The sequence below is a fragment of the Macaca fascicularis genome, chromosome 13 (assembly GCF_037993035.2).
Source record: "Macaca fascicularis isolate 582-1 chromosome 13, T2T-MFA8v1.1".
Classification (NCBI taxonomy): Eukaryota; Metazoa; Chordata; class Mammalia; order Primates; family Cercopithecidae; genus Macaca; species Macaca fascicularis.
Genome location: NC_088387.1, coordinates 84,517,212 through 84,544,256, shown reverse-complemented (window position 1 = coordinate 84,544,256; position 27,045 = coordinate 84,517,212). Strand labels below are relative to the sequence as shown.

The 27,045-nt window shown below is 42.1% G+C and overlaps 1 long non-coding RNA gene across 1 annotated transcript in view; it reads left to right on the top strand.

The window, feature by feature from the left end:
• The first annotated feature begins 2,661 nt into the window (after positions 1-2,661).
• LOC135966847 (uncharacterized) overlaps positions 2,662-27,045 on the top strand; it is a 39,870-nt gene continuing 15,486 nt past the window's right edge. Inside the window, exon 1 of the long non-coding RNA XR_010580510.1 lies at positions 2,662-2,738. This is a non-coding gene — a long non-coding RNA (uncharacterized lncRNA). The remainder of the gene's footprint in view (positions 2,739-27,045) is intronic.

The following is a 27,045-nucleotide window of genomic DNA, read 5'->3' as shown; positions in this document are numbered from 1 at the left end:
GGGATAAATAGTGGTCATGAGACAGGCAGTGTAACCTACCTCACTCTTCCCCACTCTTCCATAGCATCTGCAGTGAAGATATTGTTTCTTATGGTTTTTTTAGTGGATTTCTTTGTGGAGCTCAAAGTTCTGAACCCAGGTTGATTCAACATGAAAATAAACATTGTTCATGCAGGCTCAAGGAGCCAGAAGACGGGTAGGGGATGGAAGGGGGGCCAGTGGGCAACTGGGCTCAGAGTGATGTGTCCTCAGTGAGAATTCCAGTTCTGCCATAATCTTCCCTGTGAAGTTCTGAGAATGAGTATACAATGCCATAATGTGGTCTGGGACTATGATGGGGATGGTGGGTGTTCCCCACACTTTAGCAGAACGAAGCCTGTGTAAGCTGTGAAACTGTCAGCTTTGGAGATTAGTCATCCTTGCTCAGACTCCATAAAGCTTTTGCATTGGTTAGGCTGATGTTTCACTTTTAACTCATATAGTAGACTTCAGACACTATTGGAAATAGTACTTTTATCATTAGCTATGTTGCCATTTTTATTTTTTTCAAGCTGCTTCTCTCTCTCTCCACATAAGTACACTTAAAGCTTTACCCTTGCTATGAGGTTAACCTAAGGCAGAGGGTTTGTTGCCAGCTATAGGCCAAAACTCTGGGTAGGCATGTGAGAAAGAAATATTTTGGCAGCAATATAGCTTAGGAAGTCAATATTTTTTAACATAAGTGACAGTAAATATTTACAAATTCAGGCTCCTGTGCGTGTTCAGATTCTGAGTGAAAAGCAATTTACTTTGAATAGGTTCTCCTTTTTTTTTTTTTTTTTACTTTGACTATGTTCTCCTTTTTTTCAGTAACCATGACTAATTCCCCTTCTCACAGGGTGGAGAGCAAGTTGGCTCTCGATCTAGCCAGAGGCGAGGGGGAAAAAACAAGTTTTCTTATACTTCTGGTAGTAGGCATATGGTTAGAATACAGGAGTAAGAAAACAAATGCGACTCTTAAAATTATAGTACAGATTAATAAATGAAGTAAACATCTAAATGTTGCTAAAGTGGCTGAATCACAGATCCACTGTTTCTTACTCTGGTTTTTGCTACAGGGGCAAAAAACCTGTAAATTCGGGGTATAATGCAGCAAATGAACTAAATCAGAGATGTTTGAGTATTGTCGATGCCGGGAGAGACAAGAAAAATAAGACAAAAACCTTGCCTTCAAGGAACTTATATTTGTGAAGAAAATATATCAACAATGCAAAGTCAAGTAATCATAAAAATATGAATGACACTTTAAATTAACAATAGAAGGGAGGGAAAAAGCTGAGCGTGGTTAATTTACATACAGAATATATGATGTTGTTTCAGAGAGGCAAGACATTATTTGCCTCTGAGTCTTCCTGGACACAGTCTCCCTGGAGGAGGTAGATTTGAGTATTGAAAGGGGCATTCTAGGCAGGCAGAAGGCATGAGTGCAATCACAGAGGTGGTGAAAGATCCATGAGAGTGAGATGAGTAAGCCAACCTGGCTGATATGAGGTTTTGGGATGGTGAATAATTGGAGACTGTGCTGGAAATAGCTAGTGCATTGGACTCCAGAGGGTCTTAATTGGTGGGATAAGTGCTTCTCCATGCACCATGAAAGACCTGCTCTGACACAGTAAAAATCTCTGCATCTCCCTTTCCCGCTGAGTCATCTTAGGCTTCTCTCTCTGCTCTTCCCTTGAAGCCAGGAGTTCATTCCCAATGGGCAGGCCCATGCTTCCTGAAATCCAGCGCAAGATGAGGCCTGGCAGGTGAGTGTGCAGGGCCGTGGTGCAGACTCCTCCAAGCTCATCATTACTCCAGCTTGGTCAGGGTCTGTTTGGAAAATGGAGTGGTGACATCCTCTTGCCTCAGGATGTGTGGAAGCTCCTCCTTCCATGTGTACAGCAGAAACAGGGCGTCTCTGATCCTTCATTACCCCCAGAACCCACTGCCCTGGCTCCTGGCCGAAGGGCCTGAGAAGCGGTTGTAAAATTGGGAATTTGCCCAAAGGACCAGTACTATATAAAGATTCATTTAAACCCCTGAGCAAGGCGTTATGGATGCAGACCTGATAATGAGCCATTATGAGAAAATGAAAAGCACAGACTTTGTGGTGCGGCCCTCAGAGCTAAGTAATTCTGGAAAGTAATTATGAAAGCAGAAGAATGATTACACAAACTGCAGACTAAACATTTAGGCCCTGTGTGTGAGGCCAGCTGACAAAGCAGAGGTAATTAATAGGCAGTTACAACGTGGAAGATTCTGGAAAGTAGAGTTCTGTCGTCTGAAATTTAGTCTGACAGAGGAATATTAGCAAGATAAATGTATTTGGACCAAGCACTCGAGAGGAAGGGCATGCTCAAATCATTTTTGTAAAAAGTCCCTGGTGGTGTTTGACTCCCTTCTGTGTCCTTCATGAAACAGTTCTTGAGTATTACGGTTGGCAAGCGTGTGGGTGGGGGAGATGTCACACACACCCACTCCAGCTGTACAAGCAAGACACTGCGAGGATTAGACACTTGTTAGTTATGAACTTGGGTGTCTGGTCTGTTTCTTTGCCTTTCAAAGGCACTTCCTGGCAGAGAGGTACAATGGTGCTTTGCAGGAAACCCTGTGCCCGCAGCATCTGTTCTGCAGCTCGGCAGACTGCAGCTGGCCCTGAGCATGGCCTGCTAATTTTCTGGGTCAGGTGTGGCTGTGGTGAGATGGGTCTCAGCCAGGTAAGACCCTCTAATCTTTACTCTCTTTCTCCTGCCATAAATGCACTGATTGGAGGGTATGACATGAGTTCTTGCCTGCCTTTGGGTCATGAGGGAAGCGTAGAGAGTGTAATGGGCTTTTTGGAGTGCCAGGAGCCGAGTCCCCAGTGTTCATTCTTAGAAAACCATGAAGCTGTTCTTTGAACTCCAACTTCTTTTTCTTCTATATTCATTCGGGGCCCTTTCCTCTACAACCTCCTCATTCTTGCTGTTGATAGATGCCTCCTTCCTATTCTCTAAATGTCCAATTTTATCTTCCTTTGGAATGCCATCAAATTCTTCCTCCCTTTTTCTGTACCCCACCTCCAAAAATAATCCTAACCCCTACCTCTTCAGAGTGTCCACTTCCTCAGAGCTAATCCCAGAAGGAGCATATAAGTCGGTGGAACTCATACTAATATCTGAATGACTGTGGCCCTTGGATGGTTAGAAAATTAAGGTAGTTGTTCACTGTAGAAGATTGTTTAAAGCCAAGTGGTTAAGAATATACCCTTCCTTTTGCATATATTATCTCGTTCATCCTTGTGAAGCAGATAATCTCACCATCTCAATGTACAGAAAAGGAAACAGGCTCAGAACATTTTGTGTAGCCTACTTAAATAGTGTAGGCAGAGATTGAACCCACATCTCTGGCCCCAAGAGATCTTGATAATTCCCTCACACCTGCTGCCTAACAGCAGATGGAAATATATTTGGATTCTTCTCACCCTTAAGGAAACCTGCTAAGTTAAACTCTAAAAATCAGCAGGCTTCTCAGGGGATACAGGGAGAACTAGGACCATTGTCCCAAATTTGTAGTCATATTTATCTGCTTACCAAATGACCATGTGATGAATCCCTGAAAACCAAGGGAGAACCACAGAATTAAAAAAAAAAAAAAAACAAAAAAAAATCAGAGTTCTGTGACTTCTTTTTTACTAGGTTTCTCTAAAATTATTTTACTACAAAGCCCTGAGTATAGGCCACATGCTACTAGATGATCCATTATATCTCTTAGCCCAGTTATAACAACTTAGAGTTTTCCTTGTTTTTTTCTCATTGAATACAATGTTCCCAGTTATACTAGTTATAAAAGATAATTGCAAAAACCATGCCTGGTCATTTAAAGTCATCTTCTTCTTGAACCTGTTGGTTCCATCTGGTCTTCTGGATGAAAAAAGTGTAAGACATTGAGCTGAGTTCTGCCCTCAAGTGAGTTTTGTTCTCCAGAAGTTACTTTCTATGATGCCAAGCCCACACATCTGTTGAGAAGCAGATGAGGAAGTTTCCCTTGGGATAAACTAAGTGGAGGTGATTCACATCACTCAAGGGCGATGCCATAGTCAGAAAAGGAAACTTGCTTAGGCAGAAAAGGAATCGTCTCTCATAACCAAACCATGGGAGCATAGGGTTGTGGCTGGACCTTAGGAATAATCTGGATGAGGAATCAATGATCCTAAGCCTTTGTCTCACCATCGCTGGCCTCTGCTTTTCTGTACTTGATTCCATTCTGTCTGACAGACATCCTCCTGACAGCTGAAAACAAGACCAGCAGAAGCAACCAACCCTCACTGCTCACAGCTTGGGCCCAGTGCTCACCCCCAGGACCAGCTGACACTGATAGTAGCTGTTTTAAATCACAGGAATAAAATGGAGGAAAAATCATCTTCCAAAGACAACAAATGCTGCTCATGAAAGAAGGGTGCTGTGTAGATTCCCAATAAACAATATTATCTGTAAATGACTCTGGGAATCACTCATAAGTGATGATAAAGCTGATTATGCATTACCTAAATGTTATTTAGATTTGAAAAAATTGATTTGTAGCATATAAAATTTCATTTTATATTACGGAAATAGAAATATGAAGGAATGGAAACATTTTTAAAACAAAGTTACACTAAGACATTAGCTCCTTTGACTCACATATTTCAAAAACAATGACGGTTTTTATCCCGGCCCGCGGGATAGAGCAGGCCCTGGAGGAGGGGGTGGGAATTTGGGGAACAAGAGACACGAGAAATGGAGACAAGACAGTGCTCTGATCAAGTCTCGTTTAATGGCGGTAATGCACTGCCTTATATACACTTGGAAGGGAAGGGGTTGGGCTAAGGCGGAAATGATCTCATTGCCGAGGGCGTGGCCAGGTTAGTTTCGGTTTCTCCGGTCGGAGGTCATGTTGCACTTGCGCTATTAAGTAACAATTTTCCCGGGCGCGGGAAAAGTGAGTGAAGAAGCAGCAGGAAGAGCGCCATCTTTAATGAGGTATTAGTACAGGGGAAAAAAGGCAAAGATAGGGAGAAGGTGTGGGGTGGAAATGAATATAGCTCAGGCGTTTAATCCTCAATTATTATTCGCTATGGCCGGGGCGTGCAGCTCCGGACAGGTTTTCAGTGGAAAATAACGCTAAAAAGTTTTGAAAAATAACAGAAATAAGGAAGAATTTGAGTAATGAAACATTTATTCATTTTCCTTCAAGTATGTACAATATAACTATAAAACAATTAGACTAAAAAGTGACAGGCACACCGGAACCTTAAACCAACAAATTTAATATATGGACATTTTGTTGGTATAATAATAGCATTAATATGTATTGAATGTTTACCAAGTGCAGGTAACTATTATAAAACCTTTACTGGCATGATCTGAATTAGTTCTCAAAACAAATAGTTGGCAAACTAAGGCCTGTGGGCCAAACTCGGCCCACCTTCTATTTTCGTACAGAGTTTTACTGGAACACAGCAACACTCATTCAATTATGCATTGTCTATGGCTACTTTTATGCTACAGCTATAGTAGCAGAGACTCTGTGGACTACAGAGCCTGAAGAATTTGCCAGCTGGCCCTTTACAGAAGAAGTTAGTTGATCCCTGCAAAACAATCCAATGGAGTAGGTACTGTTATTTCTGCTTTACCCCAAGGCCACAGAGTGGTAATTGTTAGGATAGTGATTCAAATCCTGAACTGTCTGACTATAAAGTCATCTTTTTAGATAGATTTACAACACAGAGCACAGGCCCTAGAGTCAGACTGTTTGGGTTCAGATCAGATTCTACTATTTAGTAGCTGCATATTGGACAGTTTGCTTAACTGCCCTGTACCTCGGATTCCTTTATAACTCTTCCCATTGGTAACAGATGTGGCTGGTCATCCTTCATGTCAGTACGGGCCTTGGACCCTGGCTGTCCCAGGCCCTGCATCTCAGGGCCTCCCACGCTTTGGAGTACCTCCTCTAACATTCTCAAAATTCCTCTGGGAACAGCTGGAGTAGCAGTGCCATCTGGGCAGGGTGCCCTGAGCTGGGACCAGTAAGTATCTTGGTCCCCATTTCTGCCCTTTGGAGTACTCTTTGATCTCTACTTCCCAACTCTTATGTGGGGCTGACCTGATGCCCCAAGGAGCTCCAGAACTCATATCTGCGGGTTTATTTTGGGGTCCTTGACCTGGCCCTGATTCCAGGTAGGTGACCTGATGAGCTACTGCTCCCCAGAATAGCCCAGTTTTTCTCGTTGAGTCACCAGGCAAGTGCAGATATGTTGATTTTGATGACTCTCACTTACATAAAACCCATAAGTTGAGGGCTCTGAGGTTCTCATGGCCCACTGCCAGCCCTTGACTAGAGCGATATGTGGGGTCCATGTGTCAGGTCTCACTGCTCCATGTCCAAATAAATAGTGGCTTCCAATCTATAGCATCCCAGGGCAGTGAAGGTGGTGTCACTCACCCTCTCCCCTATGCCCCTCCCATCACTAGCACCAGGAAAATCAGACTCCTTCCCTGAGCATTCTTCCAGAGCATTGTCTGTCCCCAAAGAGCATTTGACACTTGCTCTGCAATGCTAGCAGACCCTTCTGCTTGAGGCCCTCCAATCAATGTGTTGCCTGTATCAATGTGTTGACATGAACCCTCTGTGCTTAAGCCATGTTGGTGAGAGGTGGACATTTCTTGCACAAATAGGACCATTCTTTTTCTACCCATGGGTTCCCCCCACCTCCCTATGGTGATAGTGTGTGGAAGGCAAAGGTGCTGTCAGCATTAAAATAAATCACATTCTAGGAATGCAGGAATTACCCTAGGGAGTTCAAGAGAAGATATGGTCAGAAAATGTGCTCTTCTATATTTATGCTATAAAATTTCAAACAGTGAATTTAACATTCTCAGAAAATGAATTAACATTCACATTTTCCTGCATACTCTGGGCAAGACTTGACTTTGTGGTCATCATCTCCAAAGCACAGTAACCGCCCTCCTTTGAGAGCATCATTGGAAGCCAGGATTCATGGGTGGCAGCGGGGATGACACAACATGATTGATGATATAACCAGCATTAAATAAATGATATTAAGGAAATCCAGAGGCTAGAAAATCTGTTTCAGTACAAACAAATGCTGAAGAGCTGGTGTTGTAACAACAGCATTGCTACCCTTTTCTCCCAGCGAGAAATGTGGAATTAGCACATCCAACAATAAACACAGAGGATTCTGGCATCTGCACAGAAAGTGATGGTGCCTAGACACTATGAAAAAAATCTGAGGAGTGGCGCCCAAGATGGCCGAATAGGAACAGCTCCAGCCTCCAGCTCCCAGCATGAGTGACACAGAAGAAGGGTGATTTCTACATTTTCAACTGAGGTACCGGGTTCATCTCACTGGGGCGTGTTGGACAGTTGATGCTGGTCTGCGGGTGCAACCCGACCAGCGAGAGCTGAAGCGGGGTGAGGCATCACCTCACCTCAGAAGTGCAAGGGGGAAGAGAATTCCTTTTCCTAGCCAAGGGAAACTGAGACACACAACACCTGGAAAATCAGGTAACTCCCACCCTAATGTGCTTTACCAAGGGTCTTAGCAAACAGCACACCAGGAGATTATATCCCACACCTGGCCCAGAGGGTCCCACGCCCACGGAGCCTCCCTCATTGCTAGCACAGTAGTCTGAGATCTAGCTGCAGCGAGGCTGGGGGAGGGGCGCCTGCCATTGCTGAGGCTTAAGTAGGTAAACAAAGCTGCCAGGAAGCTTGAACTGGGTGGAGCCCACTGCAGCTCAAGGAGGCCGGCCTGCCTCTGTAGACTCCTCCTCTGCGGACAGGGCATAGCTAAACAAAAAGCAGCAGAAACCTCGGCAGAGGTAAAAGTCCCTGTCTGACAGCATTGAACAGAGCAGTGGTTCTCCCAGCACAGAGGCTGAGATCTGAGAACAGACAGACTGCTCAAGTGGGTCCCTGACCCCGGAGTAACCAAACTGGGAGACATCCCCAACTAGGTGCAGACCGACACATCACACCTCACATGGCTGGGTACACCTTGAGATGAAGCTTCCAGAGCAAGAATCAGACAGCAACACTCGTTGTTCAGCAATATTCTATCTTTTGTAGCCTCTGCTGCTGATACCCAGGCAAACAGGGTCTGGAGTGGACCTCAAGCAAACTCCAACAGACCTGCAGCTGAGGGTCCTGACTGTTGGAAGGAAAACTAACAAACAGAAAGGACACCCACACCAAAACCCCATCAGTACATCACCATCATCAAAGACAAAAGGCAGATAAAACCACAAAGATGGGGAAAAAGCAGTGCAGAAAAGCTGGAAATTCAAAAAATCAAAGCATATCTCCCCCTCCAAAGGAACGCAGCTCATCGCCAGCAATGGAACAAAGCTGGACAAAGAATGACTTTGACGAAGAGAAAGCTTGAGAGAAGGCTTCAGTCAATCAAACTTCTCAGAGCTAAAGGAGGAACTATGTAACCAGCGCAAAGAAACTAAAAACCTTGAAAAAAGAATGGATGAATGGATAACTAGAATAATTAATGTAGAGAAGACCTTAAAAGAACTGAGATGAAAACCATGACACAAGAACTATGTGACAAATGCACAAGCTTCAGTAACCGACTTGATCAACTGGAAGAAAGGGTATCAGTTATTGACGATCAAATGAATGAAATGAAGCAAGAAGAGAAATGTAGAGAAAAAAAGAGCAAAAAGAAATGAACAAAGCCTCCAAGAAATATGGGATTATGTGAAAAGACCAAATCTACGTCTGATTGGTGTGCCTGAAAGTGACGGGGACAATGGAACCAAGTTGGAAAACACTTCGCAGTTTTCCAGGAGAACTTCCCCAAACTAGAAAGGCAGGCCAACATTGAAATTCAGGAAATAGAGAAAACATCACAAAGATACTCCTTGAGAAGAGCAACTCCAAGACACATAATTGTCAGATTCACAAAGTCGAAATGAAGGAAAAAATGTTAAGGGCAGCCAGAGACAAAGGTCGGGTTACCCACAAAGGGAAGCCCATCAGACTAACAGCAGATCTCTTGGCAGAAACTCTACAAGCTAGAAGAGAGCAGGGGCCAATATTCAACATTCTTAAAAGAATTTTCAACCCAGAATTTCATATCCAGCCAAACTAAGTTTAATAAGTGAAGGAGAAATAAAATCCTTTACAGACAAGCAAATGCTGATAGATTTTGTCACCACCAGGCCTGCCCTACAAGAGATCCTGAAGGAAGCACTAAACATGGAAAGGAACAATAGGTACCAGCCATTGCAAAAACATACCAAAATGTAAAGTCCATCGATGCTAGGAAGAAACTGCATCAACTAACGAGCAAAATAGCCAGCTAATATCATAATGACAGGATCAAGTTCACACATAACAATATTAACCTTAAATGTAAAAGGACTAAATGGTCCAATTAAAAGATACAGACTGGCAAATTGGATAGAGTCAAGACCCATCAATTTGCTGTATTCAGGAGACCCATTTCACATGCAGAGACACACATAGGCTCAAAATAAAGGGATGGAGGAAGATCTACCAAGCAAATGGAAAACAAAAAGAAGCATGGGTTGCAATCCTAGTCTCTGATAAAACAGACTTTAAACCATCGAAGATCAAAAGAGACAAAGAAGGCCAGGACATAATGGTAAAGGGATCAATTCAGCAGGAAGAGCTAACTATGCTAAATATATGTGCACCCAATACAGGAGCACCCAGATTCATAAAGCAAGTCCTTAGAGACTCACAAAGAGACTTAGACTACCATACAATAATAATGGGAGACTTTAACACCCCACTGTCAACATTAGACAGATCAATGAGACAGAAAGTTAACAAGGATATCCGGGAATTGAACTCAGCTCCACACCAAGCGGACCTAATAGACATCTACAGAACTCTCCACCCCAAAGCAACAGAATATACATTCTTCTCAGCACCACATTGCACTTATTCCAAAATTGACCACATAGTTGGAAGTAAAGCACTCCTCAGCAAATGTAAAAGAACAGAAATTATAACAAACTGTCTCTCACACCACAGTGCAATCAAACTAGAACTCAGGACTAAGAAACTCAAAACCACTCAACTACATGGAAACTGAACAACCTGCTCCTGAATGACTACTGGGTACATAAAGAAATGAAGGCAGAAATAAAGATGTTCTTTGAAACCAATGAGAACAAAGACACAACATACCAGAATCTCTGGTACACATTTAAAGCAGTGTGTAGAGGGAAGTGTATAGCACTAAATGCCCACAAGAGAAAGCAGGAAAGATCTAAAATTGATACCCTAACATCAGAATTGAAAGAACTAGAGAAGCAAGAGCAAACACATTCAAAAGCTAGCAGAAGGCAAGAAATAACTAAGATCAGAGCAGAACTGAAGGAGATAGAGACACAAAAAACCCTCCAAAAAATCAATGAATCTAGGAGCTGGTTTTTTGAAAAGATCAACAAAATTGATAGACTGCTAGCAACACTAACAAAGAAGACAAGAGAGAAGAATCAAATAGATGCAATAAAAAGTGATAAAGGGGATATCACCACCGACCCCACAGAAATACAAACTACCATCAGAGAATACTATAAACACCTCTATGCAAATAAACTAGAAAACCTAGAATAAATGGATAATTTCCTGGACACTTACACTCTTCCAAGACTAAACCAAGAGGAAGTTGAATCCCTGAATAGACCAATAGCAGGCTCTGAAATTGAGGCAATAATTAATAGCCTACCAACCAAAAAAAGTCCAGGACCAGATGGATTCACAGCTGAATTCTACCAGAGGTACAAGGAGGAGCTGGTACCATTCCTTCTGAAACTATTCCAATCAATAGAAAAATAGGGAATCCTCCCTAACTCATTTTATGATGCCAACATCATCCTGATACCAAAGCCTGGCCAGGGACACAACAAAAAAAGAGAATTTTAGACAAATATCCCTGATGAACATCATGGCAAAAATCCTCGATAAAATACTGGCAAACTGAATCCAGCAGCACATCAAAAAGCTTATCCACCATGATCAAGTGGGCTTCATCCCTGGGATGCAAGGCTGATTCAACATATGCAAATCAATAAACGTAATCCAGCATATAAACAGAACCAAAGACAAAAACCACGTGATTATCTCAATAGATGCAGAAAAGGTCTTTGACAAAATTCAACAGCACTTCATGCTAAAAACTCTCAATAAATTTGGTATTGATGGAATGTATCTCAAAATAATAAGAGCTATTTATTACAAACCCACAGCCAATATCATACTGAATGGGCAAAAACTGGAAACATTCCATTTGAAAACTGGTACAAGACAGGCATGCCCTCTCTCACCACTCCTGTTCAACATAGTGTTGGAAGTTCTGGCCACGGCAATCAGGCAAGAGAAAGAAATAAAGGGTATTCAATTAGGAAAAGAAGTCAAATTGTCCCTGTTTGCAGATGACATGACTGTATATTTTAAAACCCCATTGTCTCAGCCCAAAATCTCCTTAAGCTGATAAGCAACTTCAGCAAAGTCTCAGGATACAAAATCAATGTGCAAAAATCACAAGCATTCTTATACACCAGTAACAGAGAGCCAAATCATGAATGAACTCCCATTCACAATAGCTTCAAAGAGAATAAAATACCTAGGAATCCAACTTACAAGTAATGTAAAGGACCTCTTCAAGGAGATCTACAAACCGCTGCTCAGTGAAATAAAGGAGGACACAAACAAATGGAAGAACATACCATGCTCATGGATAGGAAGACTCAATATCGTGAAAATGGCCATACTGCCCAAGGTAATTTATAGATTCAATGCCATCCCCATTAAGCTACCAATGACTTTCTTCACAGAATTGGAAAAATCTGTTTTAAAGTTCATATGGAACCAAAAAAGAGCCCGCATTGCCAAGACAATCCTAAGCCAAAAGAACAAAGCTGGAGGCATCACGCTACCTGACTTCAAACTATACTACAAGGCTACAGTAACCAAAACAGCATGGTACTGGTACCAAAACAGAGATATAGACCAATGGAACAGAATAGAGCCCTCAGAAATAATACCACACATCTACAACTATCTGATCTTTGATAAACCTGAGAAAAACAAGAAATGGGAAAAGATTCCCTATTTAATAAATGGTGCTGGGAAAATTGGCTAGCCATAAGTAGAAAGCTGAAACTGGATCCTTTCCTTACTGCTTATACGAGAATTAATTCAAGATGTATTAAAGACTTAAATGTTAGACCTAAAACCATAAAAACCCTAGAAGAAAACCTAGGGAATACCATTCAGGACATAGGCATGGGCAAGGACTTCATGTCTAAAACACCAAAAGCAATGGCAATGAAAGCCAAAACTGACCAATGGGATCTAATTAAACTAAAGAGCTTCTGCACAGCAAAAGAAACTACCATCAGAGTGAACAGGCAACCCACAGAATGGGAGAAAATTTTTGCAATCTACCCATCTGACAAAGGGCTAATATCCAGAACCTACAAAGAACTCAAACAAATTTACAAGAAAAAATCAACTCCATCAGTGACAGACTGGATTAAGAAAATGTGGCACATATACACCATGGAATACTATGCAGTCATAAAAAGATGAATTTGTGTCCTTTGTAGAGACATGGATGCAGCTGGAAACCATCATTCTCAGCAAACTATCACAAGAACAAAACCAAACACCACATGTTCTCACTCATAGGTGGGAATTGAACAATGAGATCACTTGTACACAGGAAGGGGGAACATCACACACTGGGTCCTATTGTGGGGAGGACGGGGAGAGGGATAGCATTAGGAGATATACCTAATGTAAATGACATGTTAATGGGTACAGCACACCAACATGGCACATGTATACATGTGTAACAAACCTGCACGTTGTGCACATGAACCCTAGAACTTAAAGTATAATAAAAAAATTAAAAACAAAAAAAAATGCTGTCAAAAAAAAAATCTTCCCTTGTACTGAACAATAAGCAAATACAAAAATACCTATCCTTTACCCATTATTCTAAATCTTCATTGATAAGTCATGACTCAGTCCTGTGAATTTTGTAAAACATTAAATCAAATTCTTTATACAGACAGGGACTTGGCAGAAAATGTTTTCCAGGGACACATACCATAAAGATGCCCTGCTTGGTATCGCCTCATTTTCTGTTCTATGAAGTCACTCTTGCTTCCACTTGCAGTTCCTCCTGTCTTTTCCTCACATTGGTGCTTTCCCACGTTTTTTTTTTTTTTTTTTTTTTTTTCCCTCATTTAGGGTGTTCTTTCCTCCTTTTCAAAAATCACTTATGCTTTGTAATATTTGTAGCCCTCGGCTTCTTTCCAAGAGGTAATTTTGCCTTTCCCTGTCTCTTTGGTCATCTGTCTGTCTTAGCCTGTCAGACATTCTCTCATACTCTACACATGCACACGCATGCACACTCTGTACATATACACTACACTACGCACATATCACATATACACACAACTGATAAACATTTTGTTTTAATGTATAAGCAGCATGTTTACACAGAATTTGTCCTTGGCTTTAGGAACTATAGAACTCACCAAATAGAGGGCTACATATCTGATACAGGAGAGAGAGTCCAGGATTACTTGCTTTCATTCTCAATCTTGTCTGGATAATCAGGTTACAGTATGCTAAGGACACCGAGATGCCCAGGATGGCACAAGTGGAAATTCTTCTAGATGCCTTGTGGTTCACTCTTGAGTGTCTGTAGTTAGAACTTGATTCTTTACTGGCCTATGGATCAAGTGTCCTGTGGTTTGTGACAGCTGCAGTGTTGGATGAGATAACTGGGGGTGCTGGGCATAATTCATTCCCATGTGTCTACATTCTGACTATAGAAAGCTATTGACCTAAAATAACATGTCATTTAAAAATATTTTGATAGTGTAAGATCCATTTTTTGTTTTGGATCAGGAGGCACTACAGTAAATTTTTACATGTCATACCTCTTTGTTTTCACAGATAATTTATATTTCTTTATCTCTGACACTATTTGGCTATCCTAGAAATAGCTGATGACACCAATTAGGATATACACTCAGTCGCTGATGACGTCCTATCCTATTATGTGTTCATGCACAGCAGGGCAGGGTATCTGAAATACATTTGCTTTAGCACATTTAGATAATGTGTGGGAAAGGTGACAGGTTTTTATTTTCTTTTTTGCCAATTTGTACATTAGTGTCTCTTAAGTGGCAGATTAAAAATTTCTTAAAGCACTAACACTGATTAAAAATGTTTGTTTAGGCTTGTTCAGAATTCTAAGTGCTTGCAGGATCCAAATCACATTCTCGTCCTTTAAGCCAACATTTTAAAAGCCTGTAATGGCTGTATCTTATTGAAGCAAATGAAATAACTTTCTATAGGGCTATTTTCTTTTATAAGGTAAATAACTAAAACTTGTAAGTATGGAAAAACAATCCAGATCCTTAGACATATTTGTAAGTATATATTTTTAATAAATGTTTCAGTCCTATTAGTCTCTATCATTTTAATACACTGGCAAAATGCATAATACTTTGTTCTTTTCTCAAAACTCTTTTTCAGAATTTATGGCATTTCTTGTACCCGGTAAAGACTACTGATAAGCCATTTCTTGTGGACTAATAAAAAAGAATTCATGTTTGAGAAGCATTAATTTTAGTCTCTGCTTTTTATCTATTTATTCATTCTTTCATTCTTCATTCAGCAGCAGCTTCTGTGCTGGGCTGGGAGTCAGGTTGGAGGAATGTGCCCTCTCACCAGGAGGATGGACTTGATTGGATCACTTCGGGAGACCCACTGAATAGAGGGGCCTCTGCAAATGCAATGCGGCCCAAGAGGAGGGAATGGCTGATTCTAACACAGGCTTCACAGAGAAGGTGACAGAGGTTTTAATGGGTTAGGAAAAGAGGAATTCATGCAAAGACAGAAAGGCTGAAAAGACTGGTATTTGGGGAGTTCTGCAATGATAGGGAGAAGCTAAATGTGTGTGGCTGGTGGCATGAGTGAGAAGGGATGAGGCCAGAAGGCGAAGGGATTTGAGTGCCATTTTCAAGACTTTGTTTGGACTTTGTCTCCTGGCTATGGAGACCTCATAAGGACCTTTAGTCAGGGTGGTGACTTAGAGTGGGTACTATTGGAATCAGAGGCTCTTACAATAACTGTGAGAGGGAATAAGGACTTAAGGCAAAGACCTTCTGTGTGATTATAGACAAATTTATTATGCAATACAATAGATAAAAAATTAATGCATAAGTCTTCATAGCCCCTCTTCCTCTTCTCCCCTCCAGGAACATTCTAACAGAGCTATGGATTATGAGTTGGATTTCCTTGGGAGTTAAGAATATAAATATTCTAAATGCTTTAATTCTTCTTTGTTGCTACATCTTGATTTGTTTTTTCACTGTAACTGCACTGAGATCAGTCCCCATGGAGCTCTAGGTTATTAAGGCTACATAACATGTTTTCTTTTAGGAGAGCCAGTATAATGTTGGGTGACCCAAAGGTTAATGCCTATTTGGGGGCAGTTTGAAGACCTACTGGTTAGTCACATCTACAAAGATACAAGATAAGATAGGCAAGATCTTAAAAACCCAAATCCTGTCTGGTTTCCCGCTACCACAGAAGGTTCCTGAGGAATACTCCAGAATAAGAACATGCTATTTATTACCAGCTAAGGCTTTGTCCCTGACACCTCACAAAAGTGCCTATTCCAGGTCATGGACCTGGGTCAATCTGTGGGCAAGATATCAGAACCCTTTGCCTCCTCTGAACTCAGAAGCAATTAAGATGACATCCATCTTTGGATGCTCTCTCCTGGACTCTACCTGGTTCCTGCTTGGTTTTCTAAAAGAGGGAAAAAAAGAGGATGCCGCTTTCCAACCATAAGGACGCCTCCATCCAATCTTATCCTATCAGTTGCTAGGAAGGGAAAAGGAGAGAAGTGATCTCTGTTTTAAGAAAGTTGAACTTTAAAGGAAGAAGTTCTGAATGAAGTACCCCAATCAGGAGCAAGGATGCTTATCTTCTTTCCTCCTCTGATATGGTTTGGCTGTGTCCCCACCCAAATCTCATCTTGAATTGTAGTTCCCATAGTCCCCATGTGTCATGGGAGGGACCCAGTGAGAAGTAATTGAATCATGGGTGTGGTTACCTGCATGCTGTTCTTGTGATAGTAAGTTCTCATGAGATCTGATGGTTTTATAAGGGGCTTTCCCCCTCCTTCTCTCTGCACTTCTCCTTGTTGCCACCATGTGAAGAGGGATGTGTTTGCTTCCATTTCTGCCATGATTCTAAGTTTCCTGAGGCCTCCCCAGCCCTGCAGAACTGTGAGTCAATTAAACCTCTTTCCTGTATATTTAATAAACTATCCAGTCTCTGTTATATCTTTATTAGCAGCGTGAGAACAGACTAATACAGCTAACCCACTTTACCCTTAGCAGCATAGATTCAATTCCACCTTCTTTGTATGAATTAGGGTGTTGGGCAGAGTGAATATTTGACTTTCATTTATTCATTGGATTTTACATCCAGGTTGTGCCACTAGCACAAAGAGTTCATGGAGGGCCTTGTATAGCTGTTTAGGAGTTTGGGCTTTATATGGTAAAGGAGAGTTTCTGAAGGTTAATTTGGGACTTTATGGGTTTAGATGTTCAGTTAGAGAAGCTTAAATATTTTTTAAAATAAAGTATCTAAAAATATTTTTAGAGCCCATCACTCACAAAATTAAAAAAGAAAAACATTGGCAAAGGTCATACTAAAGACAGTGAAATAGTTAGGAAGCTGTTGCTATAATAGAAGCAAGGTATGATGAGGACCTGAATGAAGTCAGTGGCAGTGGGATTGGAGAAAAGAGACTGGACGTGAGAAATATTTAGGAGGCAAAAGAAGAGGGTTGTATGGAGAAAAGAACCACCTCCTGGGGTTTGTCCTGAGAAGCTGGTGGGATGGGATTGCCACTCACAAGCACAGGAGAAGGAAGATGGAAGCATATTTTTGATGGTGGTGAACTTGATTTGAAATATGGTAAATTTGGGGTTCTGGCAGGCCAAACAAGCAGAGATGTCCAGGGCTCATCTGAATATTCAGGTCTGAAGCCCAGGAGTTATATCTGGGTAGGAGATAGAGATGTGGGAGTCATCAGAAAATAGCTGGCAGTTGAAGCTCTGAAACAAGACATCACTAAGCAGAAGAATGAGAATGACCCTAGGGTGCATGGTAGCAATGGGGTCAGTAGCAGAAGAAGAACCGGGAAGAATTCACAGTGGTGTAGTTGGGGAGAGAGAAGGGAGTGAGAGGAGGAGCAGTGCCCTGGAGAGTCAAGTGCTGCAGAGAAGGAAGGGAGGTAGGATGGGGAACATCTGTGACTTTAGGAAAGTGGTTCATTGGTGACTGCCAAGCATAGCTTCAGTGCATGGTGGCAGTAGATCTGGAGGAAAGTGACTTCAGTGTATGTGAGGTGAGCAAATGGAGACATTGGTGTAAACGCCCCTCTCGAGGTTGTGGAAGCAGCTCACATTTTTGAGGCAGGACTGGGTTTGGTTTTCAGAGGTAGGGGTTCAAGCATATTCTCTGCAGAAGCCCTGTCAGTCAGTGAGACTGGTAAAGACTATTGTCATGTAGTCAGAGGCAGAGTCTCAATTCTACTCCTTGTCTTATCTCTGTCACACTGAATACTTTTGCTCTTTCTTACATCACCAGTTGGCTCCCGGGGCTCCCAGGCTTTTCTGGGTTTGCTCTGGGTTTGTTCACCTCTTGTGTTAGTCTGTTCTCATGCTGCTATGAAGAAACACCCGAGATTGGGTAATTTACAAAGGAAAGAGGTTTAACTGACTCACAGCTCTGCAGGACTGGGGAGGCCTCAGGAAACTTCCGATCTTGGTAGAAGGGGAAGCAGACATGTCCTTCACATGGCAGCAGGAGAGAGAAATGCAAAGGGGGAACCCCTTATAAAACCATCAGATCTTGTGAGAACTCACTATTCATGAGAACAGCATGAGGGTAACTGCCCCCATGATTTAATTACCTCCTGCTGGTCCCTCCCATGACACGTGGGGATTATGGGAACTACAGTTCAAGATGAGATTTGGGTGGGGATGCAGCCAAACCACATCACCCCTGTTAGAGGTGAAGGATTTGCTGTGTCCCTATCACTGCCACCCCCACTGCCACCAGGGCAGTCATGTCTCACCTGGTGTGACATTTGGTATCCCCATTCCTTCACTCATTTGTGCCTTCAGAGAGGACTCGGAGCCCTCAGGAGAGCTACAGGGTAGTCCCGTAAATAGCCAGGGGCCAGTGAGATGATGTACTCTGAGGAGAGGCTTCCCAGAATACAAATATTAGGTGTCAAATGTGCTATGAGGACATTGAGGCATTGTACCCTCAGTACCTGTGGCAGGTAGGTGGGGCCCGGGCCAGCCACAACAGCCCTTTCACTTCCCTGTGGTGCTGTCCCAATGTCATAATTCTCTTTGTCATGATGTGGGAAGCACTGCCAGATGGGGCTCCACCTCCAGCACATTGGCTTTGGTTTCCTGAATGGTATTTAAATGCCCCCCGCATCAGGGTCTCGGCAAACCCTCTGGCCTCTTCTTCAGTTTGCCCTCTGCATACTGGGAAGGCCTTTTTAACTTTGCCTGGTGTCTGTGTGGAAGAAGTACTTCTCAGGCAAAGAGCTCCTGGAAGACAATCTCCCTAGCAACAACGAAGCATCCTCTCTGCAGTGTTTTCTGCTTCTCTGTTGTTGTTATCTGGATGACAGGGATTGAATCTGGCCTCTGCCAATATCAAATGCTGTCTGGGGCTGGAAACAAGCCTCAAAACATGTTTTAAATATTTTATTTCCCCCCATCTCCCCTAAGTCTGCCCACCATGCATATGCTTAAGGTTATCCCCCAGCGATCAATTGTGAGTGACGGTGACCCTCCTAAAGGTAGTCGACTTAGCCTGTGGCCTCAGGCACCACACCTGTGTCTGATTAGACACTGTTACCCTGCTTGAACATGTACCACATGAAAGCAGCTTTCTCTTGTGCTCTTAGTAGGAGGTGCTTTCTGGTAATGTTGGTGCAGGGCTAGACTTTTCTCCTGCTGAGCCTTTGCCTGGAATGTTCTCCTCTTCCTTGTCACCATCCAGAGCCCCACTAAGTCAGTGTAAACTCCCCTTCTTAAGGGAAGACTAAGGACCTGGGAAGTGGGGTCATCCTGGCCTTATCTCCTTAAAAAACCTAACTCTTCAAGGGGGTCTTCCCTGTTAACCCTCTGTATTAGTTGGCTAGGGCTGCAACTGCCAGTACCAGGAACTGGATAACTTAACAGAAACTAATTTTCTCACAGTTTTGGAGATCAAGGTCAAGGTGCCAGCAGGTTTGGTTTCTCCTGAGACCTCTCTCTTTCGCTTGCAGATGGCCACCTCCTTGCTGTGTCCTCCCACGGCCTTTCCTCTGTGTGTGCGCACATCCCTAATGTCTCCTCCTCTTTTTATAAGCATATGAGTCCTATCCAATTAGGATCCCACCCTTATGAGTTCATTCAGCCTTAATTACTTCTTCAAAGGCTTTAGCTCCAAACATAGTCACACTGAGGGTTAGGGTTTCAACATATGAATTTTAAGGGAACATCATTCAGTCCACCTCGTTATCCTTAACATTCTCCATTTTTCTGTATTCTCTCCAGTGCTTGGGTATTGCATCAGTTTCCTGTAATTGCTTCAGCAAATTACTAAAAACTTGGTGGCTAAAAACAACAGAAATTTATTGTCTCACAATTCTAGAGGCCAGAAGTCTGGAATCAGTATCACTGGGCCGAAATCAAGCTGTCAGCAAGGCTGCACTCTCTCCAGAGGCTCTAGGGGAAAATCTGCCCCTTGCCTTTTTCACTTGTTGGTGGCAGGCAGCATTCCTTGATTTCTGGATCCATCACTCCATCCTCTGTGGTCACATTGTCTACTCTTCTGATCAAATTTCTCTTTGCCTCTCTCTTTAAGGGACAATTGTGATTGCATTTAGGGTCCACCCAGATAATCCAGAATAATGCCCCATCTCAAGATCCTTAACTTAATCATATCAGTAAGGTCCCTTTTACCAAATAAGGTGACTTTTATAGATTCCAGACATTAGAATCTCCTATCTTTGGGGCCATTATTCCACCAACCACAGGAGTATTGTTCATAATATATCATTTGATGTTTTAACAAATGATAATATATCATTTGATGTTTTAACAAATGATAACATATAATTTGATATTTGACAGTTGACCTACAAGAAGAGCCCTTGTTGCACAGGCAGGAGACACAAAGATGTTTTTGCTGGGTGTGTTCAGACAAGATCACACCCTTGATACCATAATCTAGACCCATGGCTCTGTCCTCCCACATGACCTTCGCCTGAGGGGAGGGGCTGGGGACTACAGAACCAAGGAGTCTCCCTGGGGAGGTGAGGTTTCAGATGATCCAGGGGTTGGAAGAAGTTTCTCTCATGCATTTTATCTCATGGCTGGTTAGAGGGGTGGGCATCCCACTCCCAGAAGCCATTTCACTTTGAATACTTTGTTTACTTCTGGTTAGAAGAGTCTCCAGGAGTGTGGGCTCTGGTAAGAAGGTCCTGTTTTCCCTGGTCTCACACAATCAGGTCTGCTGCTTGTCTATATTTTGCTATCATGACGCTTTTACAATTTTTTCTCTCAATTACCTGAGGTACCTGATGAATATTCAACATGTTTATGAAGTCCAGAGTGCCAGATGTGTTGAAAATGAGCAATTTTAATCAACGGTGAACCTACCACTATTTTTTTTTTTTTTTTAAAGAGAGCGATTAAGCTTCACAAACAGTGCTTTATTTAGTCATAGGAGCCATGGTCTGGTACTAGGATGGGAGGACTTTATTGGCTGCTAATCTAATATCTAAGATTGTGTTTGTCTGCTTTTCCTTCTTGCCATTTATGGTGAAAAATCTGCCAGAGCATCACAAGTGTTTTGTTTCTTGTTTCTAGTCCCATCCCAATTTCGTTTTCATGCAATGGGAGTCAGGTTTGGAAGATAATTGTGATTTCCTTCTCCTACTTTTAACAATGCCCTGCTTACTGTACAAAGTTATGTCTGAACCTTACTGTTTATTCTGAAAAACTCAATATGCAATTTTTAATGTCGTTTCAAGCCTTCTGAAGTTTTATCTGTTTCTGGGGCATTGCTAATGGTTTACCTTAGAACGCAAAAAGAACTTATAAAGGAGATGTCAGGAGAAAATAATAATCTCCTCAATGCAATCATGTCATTAGGATGCTATTGTTAAGAGTGGGGGATCAGGCAGAGGAAAAGACCAGATAGTGACTTAGAAACATGAGCATTTGGCATTAAAGGCATTACTGTCTTGAAGCCTTCTAGCCTATAGGGTGTATGGAAACTTGTCAGTTATGGAGAGTTTTATATTAATCTCCTGTACCATCTAATTTGGTTGATTCAAAATTAGGTGTAATTGCAAGTACTCTTCTGGCACTAGGGAGACCAGCCAACAATAACCTTCATTATCTCTTCTGGTGAAGGCCACATTTGCTCCCAGGTAAATATCTTAGAAAAGCTCATCACTTCACTGCCCGTTTTTCTTTGGTCCTAGGCAAAATTATGCATTACATGAACTCACTCTTCATGCTTTTCCTGGTCTCTCTTGCTACCTTGTCCCAGGCCAGTTGCTAGAGACTTGTGCTCCCACAGTGGGCATCTGATAAGTGAGTTCACATTTCATTGTTGGTGGCTTGCAGATGTGTTAATCCTGGAATTATTCTAAGGGGACTCTATGCCTAATATAAAGCCTTACCCAAAAAGGAACCCATCTCCAAGGGTAGATTTTCTAGCCCTGGGGCAGCTGAGTGTAGAAGAAATTGTTTTGAGCAGTACTGTTTTTCTAGGGTCACACAAGTTCTGCCTATTTCACTTGTAGCAATGCTGGCCATGGGTATAAGGATCACATCCTTTGGAGTTTTAATGCACATTTCCTGGGACTTAAAGATGGGAATTTTCTATGGACACAGTACCTCAAAGGGATTCTTTGGGATTTTCAAGACCCAAAAGTAATGAAAGAATCTTTTCACTACAGATGATCCTTGACTTATGGTGGGGGCTACGTCCTGATAAGCCCATTGTAAGTTAAAAAATATAAGTAGAAAATGTGTTTTCAATTAAGAACCATCCTAAGTTGGGAACCATCTGTATTTTTGTGGGTATTTGTGGTGTAAACGTTGGGGACCATGTGCTATGCTGATAATGACCATCTGGTTGAAGTGCCTTGTAGGGTAAGGACTCACCCTGGGAGTGAGTGTGAGTTTCCCTGAGGGGTGGACAGTCCAGACATCACCTCTGGGAACAGGCAGGTCCTGGGAAGTCTGGGGTGAGCCTCAGTTTCATGAATCTGGACTTCAAGGAGTTTGAGATAACCTCTGGGGCTATTTGTTTCTACTCAATTGAATTGTTTTCCCTACTTTGTAAGCCAGAACTCCCGGCTCTCTTGGGTTCTAATGACCCAGGAGACTCTTCAATGACATTTGGATTCTCCTGTTTCCTGGGGTGCTTTTGTCCTTAATCCTGGGGATACTCAAAGTGTAAGCCAGCCTGGGAAAAGATGGATTGAAAGAAGTTCCAAGGCTGGAGAGATCATGAGGTCAGGAGATCGAGACCATCCTGGCTAACATCGTGAAACTCCACCTCCACTAAAAATACAAAAATAAACAAACAAACAAATAAATAAAGCCGGGCGTGGTGACGGGTGCCTGTAGTCTCAGCTACTAGGGAGGCTGAGGCAGGAGAATGGCATGAACCCAGGAGGTGGAGCTTGCAGTGAATCGAGATGGCGCCACTGCTCTCCAGCCTGGGTGACAAAGTGAGACTCCATCTCAAAAAAAAAAAAAAAAAAAAAAGTTCCTGGGGCTGGGCGCAGTGGCTCATGCCTGTAATCCCAGCACTTTGGGAGGCCAAGGTGGGTGGATCATTTGAGGTCAGGAGTTCAAGACCAGCCTGTCCAAGATGGTGAAACCCTGCCTCTACTAAATATAAAAATTAGCCAGGCATGGTGGTGGGCACCTGTAGTCCCAGTCACTCGGGAAGCTGAGGTAGGAGAATCAGTTGAAACCAGGAGGCAGAGGTTGCAGTAAGCTATCGCGCCACTGCACTCCAGCCTGGGTGACAGAGTGAGACTCTGTCTCAAATAAAAAGTTCCTTGGGATACTGCTGGTGGAACAGCTGCCCAGTGTGTTCAGCCCAGGGACTGTGATACCAGCTTGCTTCATCTGGAGTTGTTTCAGGAGACACTTAGTCCCTCTCACTTCCTTCATCTTCCTAAGTGACTTACCCTGAGCACCTCACATCAGCCTCACTATTGAGGTGTCCCTACTCTGGCCTTCAGGTCTCTGGGCACTCTAGACTGGGCATGAGCTTTCACAAAATGTTGTCTAATTTTATACAAATATCTATCCTGGGAACCACCTGTTCAGTAGTCTGATTCCAGAATCTTTTCTTCTTCCACTGGAGTCTTCTCAGGAGTGGGTCCCAATCTTGCAGACCTAGAAGTGGGCATTTTTTTACACCAATTCCTGTTCCTGGACTGTTTTGAATAGAAGCGCTACTAGGATGTGAGTGTATCCTTTGGTTTGCTCATAATATTCTTTTCCTTCCAAGAATGCCCCTTCTCTCTCAAATGATCTCAGCAGACCCTCAAGGTACCTTTTGGGTCCTTCTTTTCCACAAAACTGCCCCAGGTCTCTCCCTCCCCAGAACTCAACTTCCTTTTTTCCTCCCAATGATCCTTTTGGCAATGAATCACATGCATACTTTGTGACATACTCCAATAATCACTTTATGGTGAGCATAATACCCACTTGACTTAGCTTTGCTCATTTTGATGTACGGCAGACATCTCTGAGTGATGAGTCTCTGGAATATTAACTCTATTCTGCATGATGGCTTTGGTTTGGGCAGATGTTTTTATCTATCACCCGTGTCGATCTGCTTTCCATGAGGGAAATTTGGCTGACCTTTAGAGGATGGATTACTGACCTCCATTGGGAGCCAATGGAAGTGACATCATTAACGGATTTTTTTTTTTTAACAGCAAAAATGGAAGATAATTAAATGCAGCACAGTAGTTGTAAAACAGATTTCATTGTGTTATACATCACTTCATAAAGTAAGCATAGTTCCCATTCTTCCACATGTTTTTTTGCAGCATTTTACCACAGAATAATGACTCCCTAACAACTCAGCTGAAAAATATTTAGATCTACTTGCTCTAAGAATAAGGTCAACATTAAACATTCTCAGATGAAAAGCTTGCTGGATGAAATAGTGCACCATCAGAATAAAGCATGCAATATATTTACAGTCAGATGAAACAAGTATGTCCATAAATCTACCAGAAAGACCATCTCCTTCTTTAGGAAATACATGTATTGCTTAGCCAGTACCAATAAGTTAATGTGGTGTGAGTAATTTTGGGTATTCTGGCCTTCCTGAATCTCATACAGCCAAACCAACCAGAAGGTTTCCCCTCTGGGTTGATGGTGGCTTATCATTTGGCATCTGGAAACTTCTCTTATTTTGCTGGATATGGCTCTCTAGTGGGTGGGGACACAGGGCAGCACCCAATAACCCTGATTATATGGCTTACTGACTTGCCTAAGAAAAATAAGTCAATCATTCAGATTAATCTGGGAGGCTAATTCTAAAATCAGATTTTATGAGAATTGCTACATTTGGGGCTATGTTAACCTCATTTCCAAAAGAAAAACTCTTACTGGAGAGAAACCATCATGTTGGCTCATTCTATTGTGTTTATATATTTCACAGTACAATGATTCAGTCTTGCCAGGTTCCATATTAGGAGGAGGATTAGAACTACATCATTCAGTATTTTCTTTTATCTGTTCTAAAATATTTATCAAGTTATAGACTTACAAATTTTTTCCATTCCAGGACGTCATTTGCAGGGAGCCTTCAGAAAAAACAGGTCACTTGCAGTAATATAGGACTAAACTGTGATTCTGGAGACCCGGGTTTCTCTTTGCTGTTCAACCAGTATAGTCTTTTGTGTGTGCTGTTAAGTGATTTCTGGCTCACTGAAATGTGATAATGACTTCATATTTGTGAAGCGCTAAGTATCCTGATATTTTGCTCTTTTCAAGCAGATAATTTCAGGCAGAAATAATATAGCTTATCTTTTGCTAGATCTCACTAGGGGGAAAAAATCGCTCACAAGAGCCTTGCCTACCTCAACAAGAAGGGTCTCTACTTACACAAATGGCTTGGTTTCTTCTCTGGTTATTGGGTCACAGGTGGCTCGCCATTTGCTTTGAGTTTGCAAAAAAAGTACATCTTGGGTTTCCTTATCTTTAAACAAGTAAAGATAAATTCGGTTAAAGTGTGAGAAGGTTCACAGGATGAGAACATCAATTCAGCTCATAGCAGGTGTAGGTCTAAAGTGCCTCTTTGCAGGAAAGCAAGCCACCACCAGCTGTCCACCTGCTCTCTGGGGAAGGGACCAGGCATTGGAAACGCTGCCTCGGGAGAAGTGACTCAACAAAATCATTTATAAGCCGGAGTAGCTTTGTTTCCTCTTTCTAATATGGGCATATTTATTGCCATTTCAATTACACCTAATTCAATTAATGGAAGAAAATGTATATGAAAGGACTCCCAGAAACTAAAATGGCTAACTATAGGCAGGATGCCTATAGTTCACTCAAATGTCTGAGTGAACAGTGATTATTTAGACTCTATCAAACAAACCCAGTACTGGCAAGGCTGTTCTCTCCCCAGTACTTACCAGAGAGGGAGCAGAGATAATGCGCAGCCACATTCCTCCCCATTTCATGAAATAGTTTCATCTTTACCTTGAGGTCACGCTACAGATGAAGAGTAAAATGAAAGACTGAATATGATCAGTACTAATTAAAATGGGGGGAGGTATTGAAAGAGTCTAAAATTGGCTACAAATAATGAGATACATTGGACTCTTCCTCATTAACAAGATTTAAAATAGGCTGGGAAATTTCTACTTGGAACTGTGAACTGTGATGGGTGTGGTCCAACAGAAAAAGAACACTGGAGAATCATGGATAATAAAATACAACTGGGAAGTTAAGGAAAGCATGCAATGCCCTAGGACAAGCTTGTCCAACCTGTGGCCTACATGAAGTCCAACACAAATTTTTAAACTTTCTTAAAACAGTCTGAGGTTTTTTTTGTTTTGTTTTGTTTTGTTTTGTTTTTTTTTTTTGCAATTTTCTATTTTTATTTTTTTAAGCTCATCAACTATGGTTAGTGTTAGTGTATTTTACATTTAGCCCAAGAAAATTCTTCCAATGTGGTCCAATAAAATATTGGACACTCCTGCCTAGGGGAACTTGTTTCGTCTACTTGATTAGTTGTCCTAATTGCATTTCACCTGCAGTCCAAAGGTTATTTTAGATGATAGAATTGCAAGAACCCCAAACCCAAAGAAAGAATCGTTGAAGTGGTTGGGAGAGGAGGTCATTTCTGAGATACATTTCAAGGAGAAATACCAGTTTGAGAGAAGGAGCTGGTAGTTATTGTGTGCAAGTGTTTTTCTTTGATGGGGAAGGAGTGGTTGGCAAAGAGACAGGAATCTGTGTATACATTTCCTGCTCCTGTTTCCTTAACCACCATCCTCAGGGCATCTCTGGCACCTTGGGATGGGGTAAGTGCTCTCTACTGCCCTCGCTTTAGCTGCCTTAATCTTGTCTATATGGCACTTTCTGCATGAACAGACATTTGCCTTACAGGGATGAAACTGGACTTGCAAGAGTTTGCTGTAGAAGGGTTCAAGTCAGGAAGATGCTCAGAAATGAGGACTGAGAGGGTGGCATCAGTGTTGACTTTAAAAAAAAAAAAAAATCTGACCTCACATGTTCATCTTTCCTAAAGTAGAGAGGCTCAGTTTCTAGCCTCTCAAACCATAAGGAAGTAATCAAAATTAGAGCAGATGGAAAGCATCTCTTA